Here is a 10,564-nt window from a genome sequence, read left to right as displayed (position 1 = left end):
GGCAAGAATACTGGAGTAGGTTGCCATTTCCTTCTCCACACATGTGCTTAAACTGGTTTGCAAGTTCCTAGGAGACTCAATAACTGATAGACTGTAAAACGTCTAATTTCTATCCATTTAGCCCAATGTTTCATGGGTCTACAGAAGAAATTCGAACACTGATCTGAGTAAGCTGATGCAGGTATCCAGCAAGTGAGTCCTTGTAGCCAAAAGTTTACGTTTTATCTATCAATATTTCTTCCATGTTTGTGTCTTCTTTGTTATTATTCTGAATTTCACCACCAATATTTTAATTTTTCGAAAAGAAAAGCATTCAACTTGTTATGAATCAGGTGAGTCAAGCATTTAGGCTTGCTACCCACCCCGTCCCCTGCCCCATAGATGGGAATGAATTTGTGCTGATTTTGAGCAAAATGTAATGAAGAGAAGGCAATCGCAAGCCACTCCAGTGCTCTTGCCTGGAAGGTCCCATGGGTGGGGGAGCCTGGTAGGCTGCTGTCCATGAGGTCGCTACGAGTCCGACAGGACTGAGCAACCTCACTTTCACTTTTCACTTTCATGCATTGGAGAAGGAAATGGCAAGCCACTCCAGTGTTCTTGCCTGGAGAATCCCAGGGATGGGGGAGCCTGGTGGGCTGCCGTCTATGGGTTCGCACAGAGTCGGACACGACTGAAGCGACTTACCAGCTAGCAGCAGCAGCAGTCCTATGGAAGAGGCGTTAAGCTGTTCTGAGGCTCCTCTTGGAGTAAAACAGGTACAATTCAGAGCTAGAGTTCAGTTCAATACAAACGAGAATCTTCTGTCCATCAGACTGAGGGAGAGAGCTGGCATCCCATTCCTGGACGTCCTGCCAACTTAGAATGGCAGGTTAGGCTAGGTAACTCTAAGATGTTTTTCGTAGCTGTATAACCTTACAAGAATATACATTTTCTTCTTTCTTCCCCTCTCCTCCTCACTTCTTTCCTACCTCCCTAATGCCTTCACTTTTTGCCAACGCCCACTAAAGATGTCGAAGGTGAAGGCCCAGGAGGTGCTCCCAGTCTGCCTCGCAACAGGTGACGTATACGGCTTTTGCGCCGAGAACTGGTTGCCAGGAGCCCTTGAGGGGCGGGGAACAACGCAAAAGCGAGGCGCCCTCAGACCGAACAACAGTGACATCCAGTTTCAACCGGGAAAGCTTTTCTTGCTCTTTCAGTTTAGACCCACCTCCCTTGGTTACCTAACTTCCTCCTCTGTCTCTTTCCTCTCCTTTTGTCGACCCTGGATTAAGGAGCCCTTAAATGCTGCGGCGCCAATAGCTCAGGAGAGGGAAGATCCAGTTGGCCCTTCTGGCACCTGGCCCAGTCCCTGAGAGCACCCGCCTGCGAATGGCCCTTCTGTCCCTACGCGGTTGCTCCTACGAAGGAAAACGTCGTGGCCATTTTGGAGCTGAGAGACTGTCTTTTTGCCCATCATCTTAGAGTCTGGCAACGACAGTCTTTTTTCTTTTTTTCACCTACCAGAGAAAACTACACGGAGAGAGAATTCTGTTCGGAATTCGTACAACTTTTTCAGGGCTCCCAATATCCCTACTCTAGAATATGACAGACTCTCTCTCTCTCTCTCTCTCTCTCTCTCTCTCTCTCTATATATATATATATATATATATATATATATATATATATATATATATATGCCTAGATGCTCAAGTGCAAATTCCAGTTCCATGCAGCTGATTGATAAACATGCCAGACTCCAGTTTACTAGTCTGTGGGAGAATGTTACCTTGGTTACCTTGGATAGAAAAAGAAGCCTCAGCTTCTTTAACTGTAAAATGGGAGTTATGGGGTTGATGTGAGGATTGAATGAGACAAGGTATGTAAGGTACTTAGGTCTGTATCTGACTCTCAAAGGCCATAATAACACCTTTTGTGCAGGGCCTGCTTGGGCATAGAAAGTCCAGCCATGAAAGCAGGACTCTATCTTGTTTTCCCTGTATCCTCCTAGGCTGGAAGAAAGAGGGATACATAATAGAATATGGTTGTGTAAAAGAATAAATGAAAAACTGGAATTTTCACCTTCAGATCACCAGCGTTTGTAGTATCCTCTCTTTCAGGCTGTGGGTTCTGCCTTCAGGTACCTTCTTGCATTGTAATCCCTTTAGATCAGTGTTTACACTTTTACTTGGTCTATGATCATACCAACTTGTTAATTCAGAGGTTAGTATTTTTGACTTTTGATCTTGAATCCTGGATTAAGGGCTTTGTGTGATGAGGAGCTTCGGGTGTCTGCTTGCCTGGAGGGAACTATTTTGAGGGGTAGGGATGACCTATGATAAATGGCTTTGGTTGCTTTTCAGGGGCCAAATGTGGCTTACCTGAAGCCAGGATCTCCTCGCCCTTCCCCCTCACCTTTGCCATCCCTTAATATTATACCCAGGACTTCCCTGGTGGTCTAGTAGTTAAGAATCCACCTTCCAACGCAGGGGATGAGGATTTGATCTCTGGTTGGGGAAGTTTTTCCAGTGGTCATGTATGGATGTGAGAGTTGGACTGTGAAGAAAGCTGAGTGCCAAAGAATTGATGTTTTTGAAGTGTGGTGTTGGAGAAGACTCTTGAGAGTCCCTTGGACTGTAAGGAGATCCAACCAGCCCATTCTAAAGGAGATCAGCCCTGGGTGTTCTTTGGAAGGAATGATGCTAAAGCTGAAACTCCAGTACTTTGGCCACCTCATGCGAAGAGTTGACTCATTGGAAAAGACTCTGATGCTGGGAGGGACTAGGGGCAGGAGGAGAAGGGGACGACTGAGGATGAGATGGCTGGATGGCATCACTGACTCAATGGACATGAGTTTGAGTGAACTCTGGGAGTTGGTGATGGACAGGGAAGCCTGGCGTGCTGTGATTCATGGGGTCGTAAAGAGTCGGACATGACTGAGCTACTGAACTGAACTGAGGAAGTAAGATCCCACATGCTGTGGGGCAAACTAAGCCTACCCAGCACAACTAGAGCTAGAGCTCAGTAACAGGAGAAGGCCACTGACTGCAATGAAGACCCAGTGCAGTCTGTATATACATGTTCTTCCCAACCTCTGCTTCCACAGCTTCCGAGACTCTCACAGGCACAGGACCCAAGTCTTTCTCTTTCTGTCATCTTCCCTCCTGCTCTAGGAAAGGAAGACATTTTTTTCCCACCAAGGCAATCCATCTCTGTGTTTATCCCAGGGGATGTTGATGCTCTGAACCCGTAGCACCCAGGTGCTCAAGAATCCTTCAAGTGCCAGATGAGAAGACTGATGTCTAGATTTGTTAATCAATCAAGTTGATTCAAATGTATTCTTTCTTGTTGAATGAATGTTATGACAGGCATTTTGACTAATCAGAACAATTTGGTTTTCATTTGCCCCTGTCAGCAGCATTCTAAGTGGTTGGTGTTGCAAAGTCATGAGATATATACTTTAACCTCAGAAAAAAACATTATGGAGAGGGAAAAATATTATATTTATATGTTTGACTGTAGGTGTTTTTCTGATCCTTTAGCTATGGACTTTATTGTTTTAATATTTGCAGCTATTATTCTATACATAAATTGTAACTTTTTTACAAAACTCTATATTCCATATTGCTAGGTCACTTCACTCCCATTTTATACCGGATTTCCATCAATAAGTAGTTTCCTAAATCACAATCTGCCTGATTGTGTGTTGTTGTTGTTCAGTTGCTAAGTTGGGATCAGCTCTTTGGGATGCCATGGACTGTAGCCTATTTATCTGTGCATGAGATTTCCCAGGCAAGAATACTGGAGTGTGTTGCTATTTCCTTCTCCATGACTGTAGGATTTTAAAATATGCTTCTTGAAACCATTCTTTCAAGTTACTGACTTACTAACAACCACAGAAGTTCAACCAATTCAGTTAGTCTGTTGATGCTATTCCCTTAAAGAAGGACAAAGATTTTGAAAGGAGACAGTAAACTATTAAGAGGATTGGGGCCTTAAAATTAATGAGAGTGGAGTTGAATGTGGAGACGTGTGTTTCTATGGGTGGGGTGGGATGGACATCGGGTATAGTAGTTTTGTGTTGGTTATGGCTACGCTTCCAGTGTGGTCTTGAAACATTATGGCTATTTCTATTTCCCCAGCACAGCTTTCTGCTTAACTGGGATTAATTAGGGCTATATACTATTGCATTCAAATCAAGGCTAGGAAATGAGACATTTCCTTTTTATTTCATACAGTGTTTGATATAGTTTCACAGTGAACATATGGCTTTTATAATAATGATTAAAAAAACCAAAACAAAACAACCTTACCAAACAAACAAGCCTGGAAAATCTCCTTAACTGGGAAAAATAGTTTCTGGAGGAACTTAAGCTTGCCTTGTAGCCAGTGCCCTCTAGTGATCAAATTAAGTTATTGCTGTGAGATTGGACACAGCAAGCATGGAGGGACACTGGGTGAAGTTTAGCTGGGGTCTGTCCTTGTGAGAGTACTTAGTGGAGGACATATTGTATCTTAGTTGGTTGACAAAGTTGTATAGAGTTTATACGCACTGAAATATTAATGCATCAATGAACTCACATTTAAGAACCTGGTGGTGTGTAACATACCAGCATTGAATGCTAATTGTGGAGGAAATAACTAATTCTCGTTCTTGGGGAGTTTTTTAATCTCCTCAAAATGTTTTCTATGATTGTTTTAATATTTGTTCCTCACAATAATATGTAGCATAAGAAGATTAAATAAAAGTTTTATTCCTTTGTGTTGACGATGAAACCGACACCAGAGATGTTGTGAGGGGCCTGAGGTCGCCAGATGATTGTTGTCAGGGTAAGACCTAGAACCCTGAATTCTAGGTTATCAGACTGGCATTTTTTTCCAGATGTTTCTGCTCCAGTTAGGGGTGGAAATATGCAGGCTTCATTTTATATTTAGGATTTTATTAAGTTCAATTAGATATTGAAGCTAGTGGTTCACTAAGTTTTCTCTACCATTTCTGTAGCTTTTAATTCCCTTTCTACACCTTCTTATTATTTTCCTCAAACTGAACTGTTTGGAGACCTGACTTTCAGCAACAGCATGAAATTTGTATATAATTAATTTTTTCTTATTAATCAAACCTATTTTAAATTATAACTTCCTCCAGTCTTCTAGTCATTGCTATGAGTGTATGGGTTTGAATAATTCTACCCCAGAGTAAGGAAACTTGATATTTTAATTAGTTCTCATATCAAATATATATTATCGGTCTTTATTTTTTAAACTGAAAAAAACCCCCAAAAACCCAGAGCCTTGAAGCATGGATTTATTTTGCTATCTTTCTCGATCCCAGTTTCCAAATCACTTTTGCAGATCATAAGGACTATGAAGGCTGCTGACACCATATTTCTCTCAGATGTGTGACACCCCAGAGTGCCTGGCATTGTGCTTTGCTCCACAAATATCTGTTGAATAAATGAAAACAAAACAAAACCTACAGCCAATGCAGTTTCCTTCATACACCTGTAATACTTTCAATAATGGTTATGGAACAATAATATTTTCTTATGAGGCTCTTAGCAATAATGCCCATGACATAGATAAGAAAAACATTCTGAATCCTTTATTTTTCTGCGCAGACTCCTTGATGATATCCTCTTTTTCAGGCAAGAGTCCCCTTTTGTCTGTGTTCTGTGCTCAGTCTCTCAGTCGTGTCTGACTCTTTGCGACCCCATGCACTGTAGTCTGCCAGGCTCCTCTGTGCATGGGATTTTTCCAGGCAAGAATACTGGAGTGGGTTGCCATTTCCTTCTCCAGGGGATTTGTCCTGACCCAGGAATCAAACCAATGTCTCTTGCAGCTCCTGCATTGGCAGGCGGATTCTTTACCACTGAGTCACCTGGGAAGTCCTCCCTTTGCCAGTAGTTTGGTAATATTTGGCAACCCCGCCCCCACATGCATACACGATTTACCCATTTCTACTCTTATGGAGTGATCCTGCCAATAAATCCTCACATATGAGAATGATGTACGTACAGAATTATTCAATGCAGCTTTGTTTGTAATTGCAAAATATTATAAACATCTTAGGGTCTATTAAAAGAGAGCTGATTAAACACATTTTCATCCATTGAATGATGATTGTATGGAGACAGCCATCCAACAGAATATTATTCAGCTATGATAAAGCAAGAGGAAGGCCTTTGTGTATTATTATAGAACAATCTCTGCAAACAATCACACTGTGTCAGAAAAGGGGAAATATATTTGTTTAAGTAGCCATAATCTATCTCTGAAAGAATACATAAGAAATAAATTCTGTCCATCATGAAGCCATGATAGAACTTCTTTTCTATACCCATTGTGAGGTGTTTGAGCTGAGACTAGGCCGGGGGGCACTTATAGGAGTTGCGGATGGGGACTCTTTTGGGGAGCCTCTGTGGGCCAGGAACTTTCACATCCAAGACTACCTCACTTGATCACCAGGAGACATATATTATTACCTCATTTTGAGAATGAGGCAAGGCACAGAGGGCTAAGCAATTATTTGTGTATCTTGGAGCTGTGGCGTCTGGGTACTTCCTGGTGAATCCAGGGCCAGGTGCAGTAGCAGTATCCAGAGACGGAAAAGATCTAAGAATCTGAGTGAAGGACTCTGAGAGGAGGCCAGTGCCCTCTCAGGGTTCTGTGAAGGGAAAGGAAGCAGCTTCCCTTCACTTGCTGCTTCAGACATCCTGGGGCTTCCCAGATGGCTATTGGTGGAGGATGGTGGGAGGGTATTCTTCTGGGATGGGGAATCAGAAGGACTCCATGTTTCTGTTTCTAAATTAATCACAAACATTCAATGAATTGTTGCTGTTGTTGTTAAGTTGCTAAGCCATGCCAGACTCTTTGTGACCCCATGGACTAGCAAAACAGGCTTCCCTGTCCTTCACTATCTCCCGGAGCTTGCTCAAACTCATGTCCATTGAGTTGGTGATGCCATCCAACTATCTTATCCTCTTCGCCCCCTTCTCCTCCTGCCTTCAGTCTTTCCCCAAATCAAGGTTTTTTCCAGTGAGTCAGCTTTTCACATCAGGTGGCCAGAGTATTGGAGCTTCAACTTCAGCATCAGTTCTTCCAATGAATATTCAGGGTTGATTTTCTTTAGGATCGACTGGTTTGATCTTGCTGTCCAAGGGACTCTCAAGAGTCTTGTCTGACACCACAATTTGAAAACACTAATTCTTCAGCACTCAGCCTTTTTGGTCCAACTCTCACATCCGTACATGACTACTGGAAAAACCAGAGCTTTGTACTATACAGACCTTTGTCAGCAAAGTGATATCTCTGTTTTTTAATATGCTGTCTAGGTTTGTCACAGCTTTTCTTCCAAGGAGCAAGGGTCTTTTAATTTTGTGGCTGCAGTCAATGTCCATAGTGATTTTGGAGCCCAAGAAGAAAATCTGCCTCTGTTTCCATTTTTCCCCATCTATGAGTGCCTCCTACATTTGTTACTTTATAGGCAAACATTCATTTTCTTGGTCTTCCTGTCTCTTTGAGGCATGGATCATCCTATAGTAACACTTTACATACTTACACTGTGTCAGGGTTTCAGTCGTATAGAGTGCTTTATGTTGTTTGAACCTCATAATTACTCAGCAAAGCAAATGAGTGACGGTAGAAATTTTTTTTCCATTTATAGTTAGAAATTAGGGATCAGCGAGGTCAGGTCACATGCTCATATTGGGTGCTGTTTGCTAGGGTGCTGTTGCTGGCTGATCTGATTCTTTAATTCTAGGTTGGTTTTTCTTTTTCCACTTCAAATTCCTTTCTCTTTTACTTATGTTTTGCTGCCTTTCCCTCATCCAAAATAATTCCCTAAATTATATCGCCGGTGAAGCTGTCTCATAACTGAGAAAAGTATGGACGTGACATATATTATATTTCAAGCCTTACTTCTTTCTCCTCCAAGCAAGGAAGCATAACACTTGACTCTCTGTTTGTTCTCCTCCACCAAAAAAATACATGTGAAAAAAGATGATGTATAAACAAACAAAATACATAAGTGCACCTCACAATATGGAATAAAAATGTTCTTGTAAACTATGTTCATGTAAATTGAACAATTCATATTTTATTAGATAAATCTAAGTCTAAATTTATCCTATTCTAAATATTTTTGCAATAAATCAGTTCTAGTTCTAACATTTTTATGAGCTTACCTGAAGAAAGATATATCTGCTGCCCTGCCTCCCCACAAATAAAAGTAAACCAATTTCCTGGGGGGGGAAAAAAAAACCCCACCACCAACAACCACCACCACATGCAACCTAAGTCTATCTAACTCCCAGATAGACTTTGGAGATTGCATGACCCCTCAGTGCCCACAGAATGAAATTACTCAGGAGTTAAAATCAAGAAATGGTCACTTTCTGGGTGGTTCGGTGGTTCAGTGGTTAAGCCACCACCCTTCCAATGCAGACAGTGCAGGTTGAATCCCTGGTGGGGGAACTAAGATCTCATGTGCCAAGCGGGTGGCCAAAAAAAAAGAAAAAAAGGTTGTAGGTGCTCAGCCCATCCTAGTTGTGCTTCTCTTCTGAGCCATTTCATCCTCCTTCCCAACCAGTACATCCACATTCCTCCCTCCACATTAGTCTCCTGTTTAGCTTGTGTTCTTTCCTCATAGGCCCCTAGAGTATCAGCTACATCATTACCCCCAGTCCCCTCAGTAACATGTTAGTAAGAGGGTAGGAAATTCAGGGATACTTGCTATTTAAAAAATTCCCCACAATGGCTTCAGTTGGTTTGGGTTTAGGGAGAGAGACTTCAAAGGGTGACTGTTCTCAGATTTAGGACAGTGAGCACAAGAGGAGGATGAAACAAGACACCCTGTCTTGCCTGCCGGCTGCTTGACAGCAACCGGGGACAGCAGGGTCGCCAGTTCTTTTCCCAAGGTCCACTGGGTCTCCCTCTTCTTTTCATTTGTCCCCTTCCCCTGTCCTACTTGTAATTAAAGAGACAGAATAAAAATGTGCTCCAGATACAGAGAGACGATCTCCACCTTTGTCCCTATTTCACAGCAGCATCCTAGAATAAGACCAAGAAGACTGATCTTTGGAAGGGCACCTTCCTTAAGAGCAGCAGAAAGGGCAGGAGGACCAGCTTCCCAGTAGCATCTTTACTGTACTAGCATAGTACATGGACCACCATGAGTGCTGCCATCTGGATGAAAGCTTATACATCACCAGAAACTATACCTAAAATGCCATTAGAGGAAATTCGAGGGTGCTGGGAAATGAACAGAGATCCTGCCAGGCTTAATACTGGTGAGGCAGCTTCAGTTTACTAATCCAACTAGGATGGGCTATGCATCTACTGGTCACTAAAGGAAGGGCATGGGCATCCCTGCACCATGGGCCGCATAACAACAGCACCTGCGAATAAGGCAACTAAGGAGAGACATTGCTACAAGTTGTTTAGTTGCTGAGTTGTGTGCATGGACTGTCCCATGGACAGTCCTCTGTCCCAGGCAAGAATACTGGAGTGGGTCGCCATTTCCTTCTCCAGGAGATCTTCCTGACCAGGGATCAAACCTTTGTTGACTGCGTTGACAAGTGGATTCTTTACTGCTGGAGCCATCTAGGAAGCCCATAGCTGAAAGGAAACATCTCAGAAAATACTGGAGAAACCTTCCTGAAGAGAGACCCTGCCTGTGTTCCTGCCAATCCCCTGGCTCTATCTATGCTCAGGTGAATCTACTCCTAACAGAAATCTTACTCATGTAATGTTTGCCCCAGTGGTTCCATCCACAACAGCATGGCTGATACACAGAAGACTCCCAGGGAGTCAGACCCCTGGGTGCTTTCGAAATACCTCCCACAGCTGGTCATCAGGCTAAGCAGGGTCTTTGGAGTCAGATAAACAGATGTTCTGATCTCAGCTTATTATGTGTGAGACACTGGGCAGATTATTAAATTCACTTGCTTCTCATTTTCCTAGCTTATAAAAACAGAAATTACATCTATACCAGAGAATGTTATAAGGAGCACGTGAGACAGTCTAAGTAAATCACATGGCCCCAAACTGTTAATAATACAATAAATGCTATTATTGTGATTCTGTAACTCACAGGATGGAAAGACCTACATATATGGAGGGTGTGTCACCATTATGGCCCATGGAAAAAAGTACCTATTTTACCAATACCTGCAAGGTCTTTGACAAACTACAGACACCATGAAGACGACTTCCCTGGTAGCTCAGCTGGTAAAGGATTGCCTTCAATGCAGGAGACTCTGGTTTGATTTCTGGGTCGGGAGGATCCCCTGGAGAGTGGATAGGCTACGTACTCCAGTGTTCTTGGGTTTCCCTGGTGGCTCAGATGATAATGAATCTGCCTGCAGTGCAGCAGACCTTGGTTCCATCCCTGGATTGGGAAGATCCTCTGGAGGAGGGCATGGCAACCTCTCCAGTTTTCTTGCCTGAAGAATCCCCATGGACAGAGGAGCCTGGCGGGCTACAGCCCATGGGGTCACAAAAAGTCGGACACGACTGAACGACTAAGCACACAAAAAATGCAATCAGGCCAGCATGGTTGGAGCAGGGTGAGAGAAGGAAGGACCAAAAG

The sequence above is a fragment of the Capra hircus genome, chromosome 23 (genome assembly GCF_001704415.2).
Source record: "Capra hircus breed San Clemente chromosome 23, ASM170441v1, whole genome shotgun sequence".
NCBI lineage: Eukaryota > Metazoa > Chordata > Mammalia > Artiodactyla > Bovidae > Capra > Capra hircus.
Note: the sequence above shows the minus strand (reverse complement) of the source record.